We start from the raw sequence: 20,045 nt of genomic DNA, 5'->3' as shown, positions 1-20,045 counted from the left end.
TGTTGGATAAAGTTGATTTGTCAGATAATCAACACATCTAACGCGATGATAGGACATATAATTTAATTGTTTTCCACAAAATGCAGCCGTTTAAAAAAAAAAATGTTTCTTTCTATAGTAATATTGGAAATTAAAAAAAAGAAAAGATGAAAATCTGAAACAATCTTTGTATTTCTGCTCGTAATCTTCCTCCTGTCCGGATTTTTTTTTTATCTATGAGTAATTTGAGGATATTTTATCTAATCCAGTAAAAACTCGAAAGTAGGTCGACTTCTGTTTCACTTCCAACTACCATACACGTGCATGATTCGGGCTGAATAATGAATTATTAGCTCCCTGCTTAAGTCAATTATTGACATTTTACAATTTCGATAAAGCTGTTCATGACGATTATTAACTGTAATATGTGTGGCGATATGTCTGTGTTTAGCATGAATCAAGATGATTGCCAGAAATTACGGGGATGTACCGAATATTTAATATGTACATTAGAATTTTATAAATCTCGAGATAGATGTATCTCCTGTACAGAAGCTTTCTAGAGAACGCTATGAACATGCATTTTTCAGAACGGGATTAATCGTATTACATTCTATTATTTTCATCTGTTATTTCAATGACTATATCGATTGATGACCAAATTATTCAGAAATGAAACGCTTATATGATTTCAACGAATAGCAGTGCAATATAATTTAATTATCTATATGATTTAATATTATCTTATTCTTACAATTTAAATGTTTCAATTTAAAGCTTATATGCAATATTATAATATAATGTAACAAAATTATAAACAAATTATATTATTACTTTTTCCGTTGTTAACTTATAAAAAAGAAATTACTGAAATTATTATAAATATTTCACAAAAAATATTTTATTTCGCGGCTTACATTTTGTAGACTTTTTTTCAATGAATTAAATATATAACAACATTTTTATTATTACTTAATTTAATAAAAAAAACTTGAAGCTGTTTTTGTACTTTTTGAAGCAACGGTTTCTGATTCAGTAAATAAGAGAGATATTATCAATAATATTGAAATTTCAATAATCCGAGAGCAGGTTCCGTACTAATCTGACGATATTAGCATAGATTCCTAGTCGGTAGATAATTCCGAATCTTGAGGGGTCGAAAGCAGAGACGCCTGATAACCGCCCCTTGTAAGTTAGCGTATCTACCGGCGAAGAAGGGTAAGGCAAGGGGTGCTTTCGGGGCAGCACGCGTCCCTTCTATTAAATTAACGTAAGGCAAAGGGGTGGGAACCCCACCCCCGTCCTAGACACTGGGTCAACTGGTTCTACCTCGGCGAATCTCGACTATTCATATGTTGCCTTGGTGCATTGATTTTCTCGATAACAGACTAGAATGTCGCAATAAATATTAAATCAATTCTTAGATTAGAAAGACTTACACTTAGTACAAAACTAGACTAAACTAAACTATTAATACAGAGTTACTATTCCATTAATCTACTGGATATTATTGTATTCAATAGATTAATAAATATCGTGTATGCGCGCGAGAACTTCTGAGAAGCGACCCGCACATCCGATATCGCAATTGTAGGAACTGATTAAACAAGATTCACAAACCGCCCTCATAGGCGACGAATATCCTTCGGAATCTCAACATGGACCATGGCTGAAGTTGTCACTTCAAAGATGCTACAGACAAATGGGAATTATAATAACACAAACTGAAGATTCTAATTAAAAGATACATATATATTAGAGCGGAAGGGAGTATGTCAAATATTGAAAAAAGTATATCAAGCCATTTTAGAAATTTATCGCATCAGCGACATATTTTCTACTGTATTCAGCATGTCAAAAGAATTTAAAAGAAAGCGGATAATTACATTCGCGCGCTGACCGCCGTTAAGACGCTAAGATCTGCGTTGTCCGCAAGAGGGTCCGCGAAAGGAAGTAAGGACAGCAGTAAACGTAATTTGAATTTCATGGCAGTTTAACGATCTTAATTAGAAAGCCCTTGCTCATCCTAGCTCGAGACCGTCCAGACCTGGAACCAGCAACCCCGAATCTCGAACCTACCTCTCGACTTAACCGGGCTTACTCAAGGAGAGACGCGTTAAGCCAGGAGGGATCTTAGCTCGCTGTTTATTCTCGTATTAACACCGTGCCTAAACTATCCGAAGACAAATCGTGTACACTATGCGCGAAGAAGGCACTCGGCTGAGCTTGACCCCTAAGATAAGCTCCAAAGGATTCAGCTTGATTGATTTATCGTGTTAACATAAATCAAATGATTAGCACATTGTCGTTATTCTTTTCACGGATCTTTTGCCATTTATTTACGATTAGGTTTATTTAATATGAATGATGCATGTATGATTGGGTTTTATTTAATATAAATGATAAATATACTGATTATACAAAAAACTAGGCAAGTGAACAACAATAATTTTATATAAAAGTGCATTATACATCTATACAGATATTAATATTTTACAATAATTGGGATATTGATGATATTGTAATGTTATTGATGTAGTATTCAAAATGAAGAATACTTGCAATTAAATCAGCAATTTTAACCCCTCTATTAAAGCAGGGTAACTGTTGTATAACAAGTAAAAACTACAAACAATTTGCATATATTTTATAAAATTAATATCTTATTTTAGTAAAAATTATGTCACATTGCAAATATATTTCAGCGACAAAATTTTCCCTTTATATGCGATATTCCAGTATAATCGATTCAAATATTTCACGCCTTTACGTACGAGACTGCCAGGAATTTCGGGAAGAAAGATCTAAGCGGTTATGTAGAAAATAGGTTTGAGTTTCCTATTATGACGAAAACCTACCAAGTCATCCCGATATACATTTTTCTTAAAGACAAAAAACCCATGACAAAGTAAATTCACAATTTCTTAGCATTTAACAATTCAGTTCACTCATACGTTACGATTTAACTGGGTAATTTTATTACATATGTTTATATTATGAGTCAGATCTTTGCTATTATTTTTAGAATAATGAATTTTATATCTATTGATTTATAATGAATTATTTCTAGATAAATTAATTTATTAATTTATTTAGAAATAATTTTTATAAATTAATTTTTTTAGAAAAAATGTATACACTTTGTTAATTAATTTCTCATATATTTATTTGTAAAGCAAAAAAAAAAAAATTTATATATATATATATTTGCATAATTTAATAGCAACGTTAGCGATCATGCATCTTATGATATGGCATTGGCGAAATATATCGTTTTAATATAGCGGCGTGTTTGCATCACGAGCAAATCCTTCGTAATATCCAGTGGCCGACCGTGCATGGGGAGGAGGTGAATTTCGCGCGAGAGTGGACGAAGTACTTTCGGGGTGGACGCCGGCCAAGCCAAGGCGGGCGCGGGGTGACCGCCGGCCCTAAAAGAAACATAAATAAGACAAATAGGGGCGATCGACAATAGAAAATATCGAATGTACAGAATGCTCCATAAATCGGAGGGGGCAAGGTGGAGCGAGGGTGGCGCGGTGGCGCGACGGGGGCGCGGAGGGGGGAGGACTGGTCACCGTTTGCTATAAGGCGGCCGATCTTTTTATGTTCCAACGCGCTCCCTTTCGCTCCCTCAGAAATATATCTATAGCCAATATCCGCAACCATTTCCCGTGCACGTTTCCACTGCGGATTCGATATACTCGCCTACGTCGAGTGTTAGTCGCTAAGTGTGCGCGGGTCTGTACGACTGTGTTCGTGTCCTTTTGCGCGAATACGTGAGGAAAAATACGTGGGGAGAAACGACGAAGGGATCGCCGATGGAGGAAGCGTTTAACTGTATTAATTGCGCGATTGTAATATTCTAAATGGCCGATATCTGCGTGCATGCTTTACAATGTTCTTTTCTTTTAATGGGAATAAAAAATATCTCATGTAAGCACATAATGGTACGTAGTGTGAGAATACGTATAGAAATTCGAATCTCGAGCTGCGAATAAATCTGCTAGATTTAGTAATGAAGAAATAATAAAAATGAGTAACAAAAGAATTTTTTTTATTTCAATTTATTTTTTTTTCGTCTACATTAACATGTTATTGCATAAAAATGAAAGAAAATAAAATTGGAAATTTGTCGCATTGCGCATTCGGTTTTCCTTCAAAATCTGACCTCAAATAGAAGAGCAGTTATTGGTTGAAGCAAAAAGAGCACGGTTTTATGTGGCGCTCGTTACTTCACGAGAGCGGTTGTAAGACGTAAGGATGGTACATACATCCGAAATGAAACGCGTGTTACGCGAACAGAAAGGAGGAGAGGGTTTGCAAACATAAGCCAACATTTGCGCAGCAGCGTCGCGCGTGTGCAAGACCGCCATCGAGGAAAACCGAAAGGGGTTCGTACCGAAAGAGGAGTGCGGGAGGGTGGTCTGAATTCCCAGGTTTACGTTTACAACCTTAACTACAAATTCGACAGAGTTACCGAGGCATAAGAGGGCGGATTGTGTCTCGCAAGGGTGGTTAGAACTGCGTGTAAGAGTCGCCCATCCTCCTCCTATCCTCCTGCGCTATTCTCCTCCAGTTGTTAAGAAGTCCCTCTGGGCTAATTTGGACCCCCGCGTCCCTCTCGCGCTTTATCGTCTTGCTTCTTCATGTCTCGTCTTGATCACCTCAACTACCTACAAACGTTCCGCGTCATCTAAACTCACGGACGCGTCAAATTGGGATTGTTTCGTCAGAAGATAGGAATCAGGCTTTCTTATATTGTGATCATTATTTTCCTATTCTCCGGTAGTAAAAGATATTGATGGTCACTCAATGTTTTATAGTCGTGTTATCACTTCTTAACACCTTACGTATTTATAAAAATAGAATGAAAACTATTACAAGGAGATTTATAAAAAATTTTATAAAAAATACGATAACAAATTTTATATAAATAATATATTATACAAATATTATACATATCTCATCAATATTGAATTAAAGCTTTAATTAAATAATTATGAACATTTCAGTTATTTAAAATAGTTTAAAGATATCTTAAGAATTCTTTTTCTTATTAATGTTTTTTTTTCTACTTTTTGTACAAAGGTAAAAGAGGAATATTTTTGGATAATTCTTGATATATTTTATTTAAAAATATTTATATTAAATGATAACATTAAAACTATTAAAGAGAAAAAGAGAATTTATACGAAAAGAGTTCAACATATTCTGCAAATCAAGCAGATAATAACAGTACAAATTGCTCACCCTTCTTGTACAAAACATTCTTTTTCAATAATCGGATAAAGAAATGAATGATCAGATCCTTCGCTGTCGAAACTTGCTCCGGCCAAGCCACCCTCTTGGCGCGCTCGGCGGGCGCGACATCGAAAAAAGATACAAGTAAGCGCGAATTCTCCCTAGTCCATTGTACCAACACGATGCGAAGAGGCATTGAAATTATTTATGACAGTCGTTCATTAGCAAGGAAAGCTCTGAAGAAACGCCAAACTTTGTTGACGAATTAAATTCTCTATGAGTCATTTAGTCAAGAAATTATGACACGACATATACCGAGTGATTAGTTGATTAAAAATAATTAAAAATTTGATCAAAAAATAGAAAAGTTAAGAATATGATAAGAGAAAGATAAAAATAGAGAAAAGATAAAAATAAGATTTCTTCCTATAATATTTTTTATACGATTTAATATCTTCCTTTTACAAATATCTTTTTATAAAACATGAAGTTTAATCAATGATTTAAATAAAAAATTTGTTCCGTTATTATTTCGGTCAAATTATAGTTTCTTCTACTTTATACATTCGATTTATTTTGTATATCTATTTAATCATGTATTTTAATAAACTTTTGAATTAAAACTAAACTTAAAAGATTCATCAACGTTAAAACTTGATAGAGACTATACACCATTAAAGCTCTTAATACAATTTCAGTAATACAGTAAGTCATAAATTCATTTTCTTCATTATAAATTGAATCAGATAGTTACCGAAACTAAACTCTCAATGAATGGCGGTGAACCCGTCAACAGAGTCGCGTCGATTCTCTCTCTTGGCAGATTTTCTCTTATCAGTGACAATTGCATTCCCGCAGTCACCGATGCATCGATGCTTCGTACGAATCCGCCGCCGCCCGTGGCACAGCAATAATATTGCCGGTTCTGTTATTTATAAGCCGGCTATTTACCGCCAGCAACTGCCAGAAGAGCACAATAAAACGAAGCGGGCGCGTGATGAAGCGCGGGTGCAGCTATGTAAATCCTGTTGGTTGCCCCGTATCGCGCGCCTGTAAATGCATTCATGATCCTCTCGTATACTAGAGAAAATTTACTAGAGAATATGCTTCATAGTAGCTTATATTTGCTTGTCATTTGATTTATATCAGATAACATGCGCTTCTTCAACGATTGTTTACATCTATGGTAATCTTTCCTCGCAATAGAGATAACCGTGTACAAAATGCATCGATCGAAAACTGTTTACTGATATTTTATATGTTTCTTCTTATTTTTATTATTAAATATTATTTTATAATTTTATTAAAATGTTGGAACTCAAAATTTCTTGATATATCAATTTTACAGAATTACTTTTATTACTCTACATTAATCTATTTTTTTTTTACCAAATTAGATTATATATTAGATTATACATGTAATATATTTATAATAAATTCATAAAATACTATATCTCAATTTTAATATCATTTTATGTTAAAGGAGCTGGAAACAGGAGTAGTTGTTAGTGAACAATTGAGGATAATCCGAAGGGAGGGAGCGGAAACCGGCGAAAAAAGGGTAGAAGGACGGAAACCACAGCTAAGAGAGTAGGTAGGTACTTGCAAAAAACGCGATGAAAGCTATTAAGCATTTTTTCGCGTAGGAGAAAAGAAATGAGTGCTTCCTTGTCTTTTATGCGAAATCAACGTAAAGAGGCGGAAAAGAGAATGGGAGAGGGTGGTATTTATTACATAAGCGACAAAAAATTTTATCATAATTACTTCAAGTTTGTCGGCGCCTCAACATTTCTCAAGAAAAACTGATTTACTAATTTAATAGTAAATTTTTTATTAAAATTAATAATTTGTAAAATTATATTGTAATTTGTAAAATTAATAATTGACACATTTGTCATGGGACACATATGTATAATATCAAAGTACAGAATTTTATTTTCTTCACACATACATTGCATATCTATAAGCTTGTTTTCTTTATGCATACATTGCATATATATATGTTATCTTAATATGAATAACGCTCTCCAAAAATATAATATATTTATGACGTAAATTCGATCATGTGCACTCTCATTTAATCTATATTTAAGCAATTGTCTGTATCCAAGACGTCGGGTCATTAGTATGGCGCCTAGCGAGCAATATCTCCCGCTAACTCCTAAGAAACTCGTGGCCATGTTCAGGGGTAAAGTCAAGGGCTGGTTTAAGGAACGCGACACTATATTACGAGATATCCGTCCGCTTAGCACTAATGATAATTAGAACGTTAAAGCGACGAATGACTAGAGGGCCAGCAACAGACAAAGAAACACAGGCAGCGTCAAACTACTAATTTAAGTGCGGCTGTAAACGAGTATATGCAAAATTTTGCACACAGATGATTAAATTTTCGTCTTAATTTAACTAAAGGCTACTAAAAAGATATTAATATTATTTATATCAATATTATTCTAATTATTTATTATTAAAATATTTAATTTTTATATTTGAGATTAATATTGTATCAAGTATTTAAATTAGGTTTAATGAAATATATGCAATAATTTTTATATATGTTACAAATAGCTTTGTTAGAATAATTAATTGTTAATTGACAGTTCACATGTACATATTATCTGATAATATACTATTTTTTTATACATTCTATAGAATGTCATTAATTCCTTCTTGTTTGCTTTATCAGATAAAGCGTTTAATCTTAAGAAGAATCTTAAAGAGTAAGGGAAATAACAGGAAGTGTTTTATTGCATTCTAAAGCGATATACAATTGCCCGTAAGCGATGTTTCCTCCAACTTTTCAAAGTGTTTTGCACGTTTTATCTAACAAGTTATATATCCAGCTGTGCGTTACACCATTCACTATAAAGCTCGATTACAAATCCTGATTTGATTCGGCTACATAAAAAATTTTATATTATATTATTCTTTAATTATAATTGTATATATATTACATATGTGTATGTAATTTACATACATTAAATTTACAATATATAACATAAATTTATATTATCAAATTAGCAGAAAAATATTTTTGACTAAAAAATTATTTTTTGAAAAGTATGATACAGCTTTGCTTGAAATATAAATGTGCCATACATTATGATAATTGCTTCTAAAGATTAATTTGTCTTTATTGCTGTAAACTATTATTTTATCTTTTATTTATTATTTTATTTTTCTAATTTAAAAAGTAAAAAAAAATGTTTATTTTTTAAGAAAAAATAAAGCATATTTAAGAGAGAGCTTAAAAAATAGTATAACAGAATAGGAAAATTGTTATTTTTGGGAAATGCGCTGCCGCGTCATGGAATAAGGCAGGAGGGCTGGAAGTAAAAGCGACTTGTTTGGTTGTGAGGACGTTGCAGAGGGTTAAAGCCGCGAGGGGTTTAGGATCTCTAAGTAGATTTCAAGTGGAAGATTTATATAAAGAAACGATACAGCTTCCAGCGTGCCGTCACGTAAATCGGAAATATATCTAATCCGCAGGCGTAAATGCCTCGAGACATTTGTTTCGGCAATGTTTCGGCTCTGGCTGAAAATTAGTAAGAGAATATATTCTTATAAGAACATATCTTTTTGTATCTATTTTGATTATTTTTGAATCTGCTAATAAAATATATTTCGACAATTTTTCACGAGTTGCAGAAAAATATAATAATGTTCCAATTTTTCTTACATTTAATTAAAGAATCAACTTACGCTATTACACGTGCATTATGGATACTGTCGCGAATGTAAGTCGATTTAGAGGGAGATTATAAGCCGGCGAGTCAGGCGCAGAGACGCGATCGCGTCGCCGGCGCCAAGGGAACAAGAGAAATATTAAACAGACTTGTTTTCTCGTAAATCAGTTAGAAATTCCCCTCGGATAAGGGAACCGTCCGCGGGAGGGCTGGGGCTTTGAGAGGTAGCTGGCAACCCCGCCGGATCTCTAATGACACCCCCTCCAGTCCTTCGTGGCCGCAATTCATCCTCGAACTGGCATTCACGCGTCCTGGCATCCTTGACTTTTTGATACCTCTTTGCGCAAAGTTTTTCATCCGATATAAAATTGCGATATAAAATATATGATGCTAAAAGTACTTCAGTCACTACGAAGTCCGTAATGGCTAATTCAATTAACGACGCTAGATAGTCATTAATAATCCATTCGATAGCCAATCACGTCCTACTTTACCTCTGTTTCTCTCTCTCTCTCTTTTGGATATATATTTAAATTTATAAAAAAATCTTTTTAAGCTAATAATTCTTTTAAATTTCTTTTTTAGTTACGATACTTTTTTTATACAAATAATATTTTATGAAGTATTAATAATATATCGATTGTATTTTCCTCAATCTTTTCTTCATCACACGCAAAATAATTTTTCAAAAATATAAGAATATTATAAATAATATAATATACACTTTTTTTACACTTTAAAATTTTATAATATATATTCTTTTCAATCGTAAGCTCAAAAATTTTGTGATACATTTAAGAATAAATATTTTAGAGACATCTTGCTTCTCCAAGAGATGCAAAATAACTTATAAATATCTCGATATTTCTGATGAGAATTTGTAGCAGTAGAAAGCGATAACTTTTTTGTTCGGAATGCGACTCGATTTGTTTGAGTGACGAAATGGCGATCAATCTCTTTTAACGATCTCGTCGAAGTTTTGCCGGGGATTAGGTACAGAGGGAGTAGATCTACGCGATCGCGAAAGATTCTGGTGGTGACGCGCAAGAAAACCACGACTTGTTAATTTGTCATTCTCTCTCTGAAGCAGCGCTTTCGCGAAGCGATTCGCTTCGTGAGAATTCATCGACGGTACCTCTTGTTTTTTTTGTACTGTTGGAGAAAGACGAACTTTCCGAATTAATAAGGATTAGATCTTTTGTGTACGAATCGATGTCGAGCATTGCGAAAGTAGCTTGGATTTGAGCGTGAGTTATGTAAAATATTTCTATTTATCATCACGATTATAATCACGATTTCATTCGCGATTCTTTTTCTTTTATTATCTTTAAACAGATAATTACTTGAGTTTTGTAATTTCTTGTTGCAAATACTTGACATATATATTTGATATATATATATACAGGGTGTCCCATTTTAACTTGGACAGTAAAATATCTCAAAAACTAAGCCCAGCAAACAAAAATGTTTCAGACAAAAGTTGTATGGTTTCGAGGGGGACATAAGATGGTTACCATTGGGTACCATTGGTTTGACCTTGAAGAGTTATTTGAAGGTCACATGAAGATCACCTTCAATTTCTTAAATGGAACCTACTATTTGTCATTGCATATTCTTGTAGCTTATCTCGAGAGCTTTCCAAAACACTATAATTAAGTACATTTTCGTTAAGTACTTTTTAAGATATGAGGCTTGAAATAATTTCTTAATTTTACATAAACCGTAAAATATCTTGTAAAATATTCATTTTTTGATTATCTTATCTTAATACTTTTCTGTACAAAATAATGAGAGGAATCAATTGGTGTAAAGAAAACACATAGTTGTTTTTAAGAAAAAATATGGAATTGTTAATTGCAAATTACATATTTTGCATAATTTGCAATTAACAATTACATATTTTTTCTTCGAAACAATTATGTGTTTTCTTTACACCAATTGATTCCTCTCATTATTTTGTACAGAAAAGTATTAAGATAAGATAATCGAAAAATGAATATTTTACTAGATATATTTTATGGTTTATGTAAAAATTAAGAAATTATTTCAAGTTTCATAACTCGAAAAGTATTCGATGAAAAAATACTTTATTATAGTGTTTTGAAAAGTTCTCTAAGCTACAAGAGTTTTTTGGGAAGAGATTGCCCTGACACACTGTATAATATAAACGTGCATTTAAAATTATTGGTATTAATATTTTTTATATAATTTTGTTATATATACACATAAATATAGAGATCACAATTTTAATTATCTTTAATTATTAATTTATCATAAAACACACACATTTTATGAAGAGAAATAAGTAATACGGGCCGCATCCATGAATCTTCTAATCGATTCGATTCAAAATCATAAAAAAAACGAGCTATCTCATACAGCAGGAAGGAAAAAAAGAAACTCAACATTTCGGCGCAGGGAATTTCCTTAGGTTCCCTAATTATCGAATTCCACTCCGAATCTGTTGTCCAATTACCAAAGTCCAGGCCATTGTGCGTCGACGTTGGGGTAATAAGAGAAATAAAGGATTGCGGGGGCATAAAATATCCGCGAAAAAAGGGGCAGACTCGCTGAAGGGACGCGAGCTTTTCTCGAAGCTCATGCCGACGAACGCGCGCCCGGAGACGGGACTGACATCCGGTTGAAGGCCGGAAGAACAGCGTCGAAGAGTTGTCGGGCGCGGCCGGACAGATGCGCGCGTATCATTTATCCGCGCGTATATGCGCTCGCAGCGCTTCTATTGTTTCAAGACTTTTATAATTGGGGAGAGGCGGTCAGTCGCATTAATGCGCTCACGGAAGGCCGCATTGGCCAACTTTTCAATGGGATCGTAATTACATGTTCGCTAGGTAGAGGCATTACCTTTGCAATACCTCTCACGCTGTCTTCCCTTTTTTATTTCTCCTCGTCCGCGCATTTCCTATTTTTGTCGTCCAACCCTCCTTCTATTTTACAATGCTTCGTTCCTTGCATCTTCTTTTTCCTGCTTCGTTGTTTTCTTCTCGCCTGTCGATCGTCAAGTTGCGTTCTCGTGTTCTCTCGTTTCTACTCCGGTTGTGTTACTCCGCTTTTATTATTTTTTAACTGTTTTCCTACCATCGGTTTTTCGTTATTATCGTCTTGCAATAGTGCATTAAGCTTTTGTCTTTAGGAATAAACTTTACTTCTTTATAATAGTTTATCTCTTATATGATTATGGTGTATGTATATATATAAAACAAAAATATAAATGTTATTAAATGTTAATAAAAAATATATAAAGTATCATCAGAAAATTATCAATTATTATCTTTTGAAGTTACCTTTTGAAAATACAATTGGAGAGGCTATATTAACGCTATGAATGAATTAATCACAGATCTCGCGACGAGTTTATGTTGAAAGTCTGCGAGAAAATACATTTCCTTTTTCAACGGGCCGGCCACATTAATGGAAATAAACCGTTATGAAAATGTTCCGTAAATAGAAGCATAACCAAACGTGATGTGGTTTTGCGGTCTCCACCTTTTGCCGTACCTGGTTTCGACTTTCAAGAGGGTGGCGGCCAGGTTGGGAGGGATTATAGAGCTTTGCCAGGATATCAATTATAACCAGAAACAGTTATTCTGTGCACCCGAAACCCTTTCTACTCCTTCCTGATTCCCCCTGCCATCCGTTGCACCGTCCCGACCATTCCTAATCCTCTGTAAATTATATTATTTTCACTGTTTGTTTACCAGGCTCCCTATTCTGTACCCGTCCGCGCAGGATTTGCGGCGACTTTCCGGCTTTTGCCGTGTCTCACCCTTTCTCAGCCGGCACCGTATTAAAATCATTTCCTGGAACGCCATTTCCTCCGAAAATTTCGTCTTCCGCCTTATATCGATTCGAAGATGCTTCGCGACGTCAAGTTTTACGACGTTTATCACGCTATCTTTTCTTACATCATTACAATATACATGTTATATAAATATTATATAATAAGTAATAAATCATGAAAAATTATTTGATGTGTGTTTTTAATTAAATAAAAATCTACACCTGAAATTTTATTTTATGGTAATAGGAATTATATATATATGTTAAAACTTTTAATGTATTGTAAGATAAATTCTATAACAAGTAAAAATACATTCACATTAATTATGCTGCATTAAAAATACAATGCGTAAAAATGTTTTTTGAATTTTATTATCCTATTTAGGATTTTTTACCGGGTGTACAAATGTACACAATATATATAGAGGATAAGATTATTACTTTGCAAAAGCATTAAGCATCAAAATAATCACTTGCATTATTTTATAGGCCGCATATTATTTTTTTTTTCAATTTCAATACTTTTTCCACAAAATAACGAGATGCATTAACATATTAAATAGGATTTTCAAATACGTCCTTTTAAAAATATATAAAAGTTGCATAGATGGTCGTTGCACATTGCCAATTTTTTTATTTTAATTAGATTGAATTTAATGTATTTGTGTATATTTTATTAAAAACTTATTTTTTAACAAAAAAAATTCTCCTTTATTCATACGCATAGTAAGATGATATACATATATATATATTTGAATCATTTGTAGATATTTTATATCTTTTTCATTTAGTATTATTTTATTTAGTATTATATATATATGAAATTAACATCTCTAGATTTGCATATTTTTTGACGATGTTATATACACAGTGCTACGTTCAATGTAATGATGGTCACTAGCAGCAAATCCCGTACTTCCCGAAAAAATTTCACGATACGTACAATTTTTTCCGCACTACACCTTTTAACGTTCTTATTTCCTCCAACGTCGTGTTCCCGGACACGAGCTGCCCTATTATGCAAATGTACGAGGTGAAACGGCCTGGACTTGGCCATGATCGCTCGGAGACAACCCCCGCGCTCCTATGGGAGTAGTTTGCACCTTGCGAGGCGATGGCCGTGGAGGAAATGGGCTGTGCGCGATACATGTTCAGCTTATATAGGCATTCGTATTTACTAATTTTATGGTATGTTAACCTAATAATCGCTCGTAATTACTAAAATTTTTAGCACTTCTTAAATATACAGATATTTTTACTAAGATTTAAATAATTATTTATTGTATATATTTTTATTTTACTTTTATTTGTAAATATTTTTTATGTATTTTTTCTGAATAATTAATTGAATAATGACTAGTAATTACGATTAATAATCTCTTAATAATAAAATTTAACTAATTTTTTTAGTATTTTTTATCAATGTAACATTTTTTAGAGAAGTAAAGATGATAACCATTTATCGATTATTTAAATCAACTCAATAAACTGTCACTTTTAGAAATTAAAAGGGAGGATTATATTTTTTCAGTGTGATTATATTGCACGACTAATTAATTATGATTGCAATAAATTATTTCAGTAAAATATTCGATTTGAGTGTCAACAAGGACCGCTTATATAATAAATTTTATATGGAAGATATTTTTGCATTTAATCTGATTTTAATGCCTGAGAGGTAAGGAAATGTTCCACGCCATTCGTGGCAAAAATCCACGTGCGCGACATGCCGACGACGTGCGTCATAACGGTACGTTTATAGACCCTCGTAGGTGCAATGACGTCGGTGAATGTCTATGCACCTACGAGGTAGCGGTCAGATACGACCGGAAAGAGGGTCTCCAGGAGCGGATAAGAGAGACACAGAAGCGAGAGGGATGGGGGATGAGAGGGAGACGAGTGAGAATTCACTGGTAGACGCTCGACGGAGGAGCGGCGGGTGTGTTGTTGGGGTGATAGCGACCGGGGGTGGGTGTTTACTTTTGGTGTTGGGCAAGTAGCGCCCGGCATGCATGGTTCCCTCTGATAGCAAACACTGAGTATCGATCAGTATGACTCTGGTAAACAACTATTGTAGAGTAGTATAGTATAGAATAGGCTGCGACCCCCTCTCCCCTTCCTCTCGCCCCACCGTCGACTGTCCCACAACGGCACCCCAACCCCCGGAGGACCCTCTCCCCCTTCCCCCTTCCTCTTGGCTGCTCGGCGTCGCATAACCCCTTCGTTCTGTATGCCGACCCTGCGTCCACCCGCTCCTATCCGCAACAACGTCGCCGTATACTCGCGATATGCCTGCTTACGTGTCGAGCAGGGCCGACCCTTGTCGGCAAATTGTTCGAAAAAAATAAAAATGCACCCTTCTCAAGATAATTTCAAACCACAGGTGATTTTTACCGGTAGGTTTGAGCCGCGGTAATAATCATCCAATTTTATGTTCTAGCGAAAAGTCAAACTATAATCTACAAAATAAAGAATCCAAACTTGTTTATTTAAAAAATAAATATTAATTTGGCACTAGAATTTCAATACTAGTTCAGCATTAAATTATCAACTTACTTTTGATAATTTAAACATTTAGTAATATAATATTAATATATAAATTATAAATTACATATATATGTTGTATAAAAATATTCGAAAGCATATGATGTCTTTAAATTGTTTGTTTTACAGAAGAACTTTTTTGTGTATAATTATTTAGAAGAATTTTGCTATATAAATTTTTCTGGGATACAAAAACAATAGAATACAAAAAAATTTTTTTTATTTTAAAGAGCAGTAAATGCTTAAGAAAATAATTTATAAACTTTTAGTGTTAATACTCATAACAAAAAATTTTATTTTATCATTTATAAAAGTGAAAAAGTTACATTTATAAAGCTGAAAAAATCCTGCGACATATGATATGTGTAAATTATTCTTATATATTAATTTTTTTTATTGTCAATGAAAGTTTGACTTTTTTAAAAAAAGTCTGTAATTATATAACACACTATACATTTACTTTGAAGAGATCATTAATTCAAAATATATCATAGAGAAAAAGAAAAAAGGAAAGAGAAGAAGAAGGAGAGAGAGAGCAAGCGAAAGAGGAAGATATGGATGTATAAATTTAAGCGCAAGTAGTTTCAGACACGTGTAGTCAGACATAGGTTATTGACTTTGATATTGAACGTAGAGATGCTATGTTTATAAGCAGTTGCTTACATCACTAGCCGGAACTATCTACAATATAAACTCGTAATAAGTCATGTAAAATGTACCGCAACATAATAAAATAATCTTAATTCAATTACAATAGTTTTCAATTATATATTCTGATACACGTCATAAATTTCATTCGCGATTAATTCAAGAATAGATAACTCTTCTCATTAATTGCATGATAAATTGCATACGATGTGTTTAAAAATATTTTAGAACGCGATAAGTCCGTCCCTGATGTGGATGCTAATCATCTTGGCGAAGGGTGTCTGAAATTGTCGCCCCATAGCGCAACTCCCGAGCTCAGTAACCCCTACGATTCACCCTAACGGCTCGCTTAACCAAACAACCTTGATAAATTATGCAAAAATCAACAACACTACGAAATGCATCTCTCATGCTGTGGCTGAAACGACACGAATTTTCTGTTACGGAATTCTGAATCTGTTCGTTCCTGCTCCAGAGACGCAGCGAGAGCATAATTTCAACTTTAAACAAATCTTAATTAATTAGAAACGAAAGTGATATTTAAAATAAACAACTCGGTTTAAATCTCCAATTTTAGGTGTAAATATAATTAATAGATATCTTCACATAATAATTATTCTTTCTACTGATGGACTCGTCAAAAATTCGGCGTTTGTCAAATTAAATTGTCAACTATTCACAGAAACTACAAGTATGTCTACGAAACAGAGAGAATATATGCAAAATTAGTTTACAATTTTTTACAGAATATTTGCTACATATTTTGCGCTTTTATTAAAAAATTCTGACAAAACGTGATTTTATTACGGCACGCGTGGCAGCTGCGTTAGAAACTTTCGTGTCATTCGTGTATCGACGCCGCGACGCGACGCGACGCGACCCGTCAAATCCGCGAACCAATAAATGAATATAACCCACGCGTGAGAATAAAATCCGTCGCTAAACTGCGCAACAGGTGTTAGAGGTTATTGACAATCTTTTCATCGGGATGACGGTGTTTGTGCGATATCTCGTCGAATATCGACACCGACGATGTTCCAGCGCACAAAGTCCGGCTCGATTCACTGTTTATTAAACCAGAGAGAGAGATATTTTTTCATATTCAATTCTATTTCGCCAGTTCTGTCGGTTTTGGAGTTTTGAATTTTTTTTTTAGCATAAGGGCAGACTTGGAATTAGAATAATTCGACAACGTATGCTAACAAATGTATTGACATTTTTATTTATCTATGCTCCAACTAAATTATTTGAAAGTGTCATTTTTGATTAGCGACTGGAGTCGAAATTTTTCTCTTACTTTTAACCTCAATGTTCAAAATTTAATATTTACTTTCATATTTTAAGCAGTTAAATTTACTTTGAAATCATTTAATTTATGGTCTTACCAAAAGTTCCTTTTTTAAATCTCTAAGCAGGAAATTATTCGTTTATTATCTATTTCAAATACAAAATAAGAACATAATATTTATATACTTCGTACGTAAATGAGACTTATCAAAATCGTTCAAAATCCAAATGTGAAAAAATAGAGAATGGAAATAGGAGCCAAATTTCAATTCGATCTTAGCGTTTTTTTACGCTACATATTTTATGCTACAATATTCGCGCAACGAATTTAAGCCGACAGGTAATAGCACGATCTTTATATCCTTCTTTAAAATGAGACATTTTTTATGAACAATTATCAATTTGTTAAATAAATCAAGATCAAAAAATTCATAATAAAATATAATATATTTTTTTATTTATTTTAACTAATTGTAAGAAATTATTTTGTAGTAATAGTGCATTGACGGCAATCAGTGCTCGGTTTTTGGAGCATATTTAACTGTATCGGATTTTCGATCTCCCACTGACACCTTGACATTGGTGGGCTCAGTACCTGGAAGGATTATTCTGAAAGGGAGGCCAAGTATCCAAACGGGTTTTTAATGTTTCGGATCGATCCGATTTCGACAAATGCAAATTTAATTAGTAAGACACGATTTACATTTTTAAATAACATACATGCAGTATATCTCGATAATATACAATACATGTGATATAAATTTTTGGCATTATAATTATTTATAGAATAAATACAAAAGACATAAAATTGTTTATAAAGTATGTTTTATCAATAAAATAAAAATAAATTTATTGAAATTATTTTTCAAGAAATATATTTTGCGGCCTTAAAATACGATGGGGCAGTTGACGAAAATACAAGAATCATTTTCTTGCAATAATAAATAAAGAAACATTATAAGAAATTTAACGAGATATTTCGTGAAAGGCTTTCCATGCATGTATTGACGTATGCAATCTGCAGAAACCGTTATTTTCAATGCAATTCTCTAAGTGCAAGTTGTTCGTGGCGAGAAAATGGAGTTGTATGTATCTTCAATCATACCGGTATTCTCGGCATCTCTCCCTCTCCATCGGAGAGAGGCTGTTATCAATACCAGCGTCACGCTCTCGGCATTGTGTCTCGGTTCGGTACTGCCACGCGAGAAACAACGCGAACAACAACAACAAACAACAACAAACTAGCCCGCTATAAAGTCTGTCGCACGCTGTCCGTAGCTACCTACGTATCTACCTATCCGCGACCTGCTTTCCCGACATTGTCACCAGCCCATCTTCAGTTATCGCGCCGATTTATAGCCGTGACAGTTTCTATCTTGCCGCTATAGAAAAGAGAGAGACTCGTGATGAAACGTCGCGATTAAACGCAGATTTCAAACCAAACTTCAATACACATTCAAATATATAATTGCTATGATACTTAAATAATTACATATAAATGTAGATGTAAATAGAAATAATATAGAAAATTTCTTTAAGTTCAGCATCACGAGATATATCTCTCTGTTCACTTTATGTCACAATTCATAATGTCAATTAACTATAACATAATTTTGCGCGCACGCGTGTTGTTTGATATTTTTTAAAATAAATCATTTTTATTACAGTATATAATTATTATCATAAATAATACTCTTTTTTTAAATATTTTTTGTAATTAATTCGTGTATCGTATAAATAATATTCAATAGTTTAGATTTCATAATCACAAAAATAAATTACTTACATTCTATAAAAATACCTTAATCAAACTACACAAGAGTATATATAATATTTTAGCGATTATCAAATTTTGGATAAATATAGTGCTAATTTTAGAAAGATTTTGATTAACATCTGGTTACGTTACAAATAAAGGACGGACGTATCGAAACTATTCGGGGACGCCTCAAGCAGAAGGATGGGAAATTATGCTGAGCATGATGAATACATCAGAACAGGTCGGCTTTAGTCTGGTCTTAGGAGTAGGTCGAATCGATAACAATAACTACATGGACATCTATACTCCTATCACGTACGATGTCAGAGGTTCGTTTATGATGATGGGATTTTGTCAGCCTCATAGATATAACATGTTCTCGATTACAATATGTGATAAAAATGCGTGAAATATATAATTGCGATTAAATTAAATTTATATTTATGAACATAATATTTTAAATTAAACCCTTCAATAGAGAATACGCATATTTTTTCTAAAATAAATTTCAAAAATAATCGCAACCTGCGAGGGAGACGAGCAATTTTTTACCGACTAGGATGTATATACGTAAAGCATAATTGACTATTTCGGATTTTGCAATTAATAATAATTGAAATTAAATCGCTTGAGGAGATCAGATTAAAAAATCAGCTGAAACGTGAATCTTAAAACTATAAAATTAAGAATATAAAACTATATAAATAATAAAGAAAGAAGAGAGGGAAAATGAAATATAAATTAAATATTTATGCACATATGTATACTTTATAAGAAGGCAAGAAGAAAAGGAAACAATCTTTGTAAAAAGCATTTTAATTTTAATCTCGCATTAATTATGTCTCAATTGTTATTTCATGAAAAATATCAATTTACTGTTCCGTCGCCCTGAAACTTTCTATCGACAAAGATATCGGAAAAAATTGAGTTGTATCAAGAAGGCAATCAAACGTGATGCACAAATTGGAAAACATGGTCCGCGTGGGTCAGCACGCCAAGCGACACTCGCCAAAGTGCGCCGCGGCGCAACCGACAGGACTGCCTCTCTCCGGAGAGCCGAGAAACACCCACGCGAGCCGGAGCGAGGGAGAAGGAGGACG

The 20,045-nt window shown here is 33.5% G+C and overlaps 2 long non-coding RNA genes across 5 annotated transcripts in view; both read left to right on the top strand.

Moving 5' to 3' along the window:
* Positions 1–6,814, top strand: part of LOC145971006 (uncharacterized) — a 41,053-nt gene extending 34,239 nt beyond the window's left edge. Inside the window, exon 3 of the long non-coding RNA XR_014438723.1 lies at positions 6,707–6,814. This is a non-coding gene — a long non-coding RNA (uncharacterized LOC145971006). The remainder of the gene's footprint in view (positions 1–6,706) is intronic.
* A 10,019-nt stretch (positions 6,815–16,833) lies between these two features.
* On the top strand, positions 16,834–19,420 carry LOC145970716 (uncharacterized). Of its 4 annotated transcripts, none has more exons than XR_014438575.1 (5): positions 16,834–17,092; positions 17,315–17,526; positions 17,679–17,873; positions 18,057–18,271; positions 19,104–19,420. It is a non-coding gene; the product is annotated as an uncharacterized LOC145970716 (long non-coding RNA). The 4 variants fall into 4 exon arrangements; XR_014438574.1 differs by having other exon boundaries at positions 16,834–17,106; positions 17,429–17,526; XR_014438573.1 differs by having other exon boundaries at positions 16,834–17,106.
* The last annotated feature ends 625 nt before the right edge of the window (positions 19,421–20,045 follow it).

Source organism: Camponotus vicinus, unplaced genomic scaffold (assembly GCF_025532165.1).
Source record: "Camponotus vicinus isolate PSW18456_S1 unplaced genomic scaffold, iyCamVici1.0 SCAF_4, whole genome shotgun sequence".
NCBI classification, from domain to species: domain Eukaryota; kingdom Metazoa; phylum Arthropoda; class Insecta; order Hymenoptera; family Formicidae; genus Camponotus; species Camponotus vicinus.
Note: the sequence above shows the minus strand (reverse complement) of the source record. Positions and strands in the feature narration are given on the sequence as shown.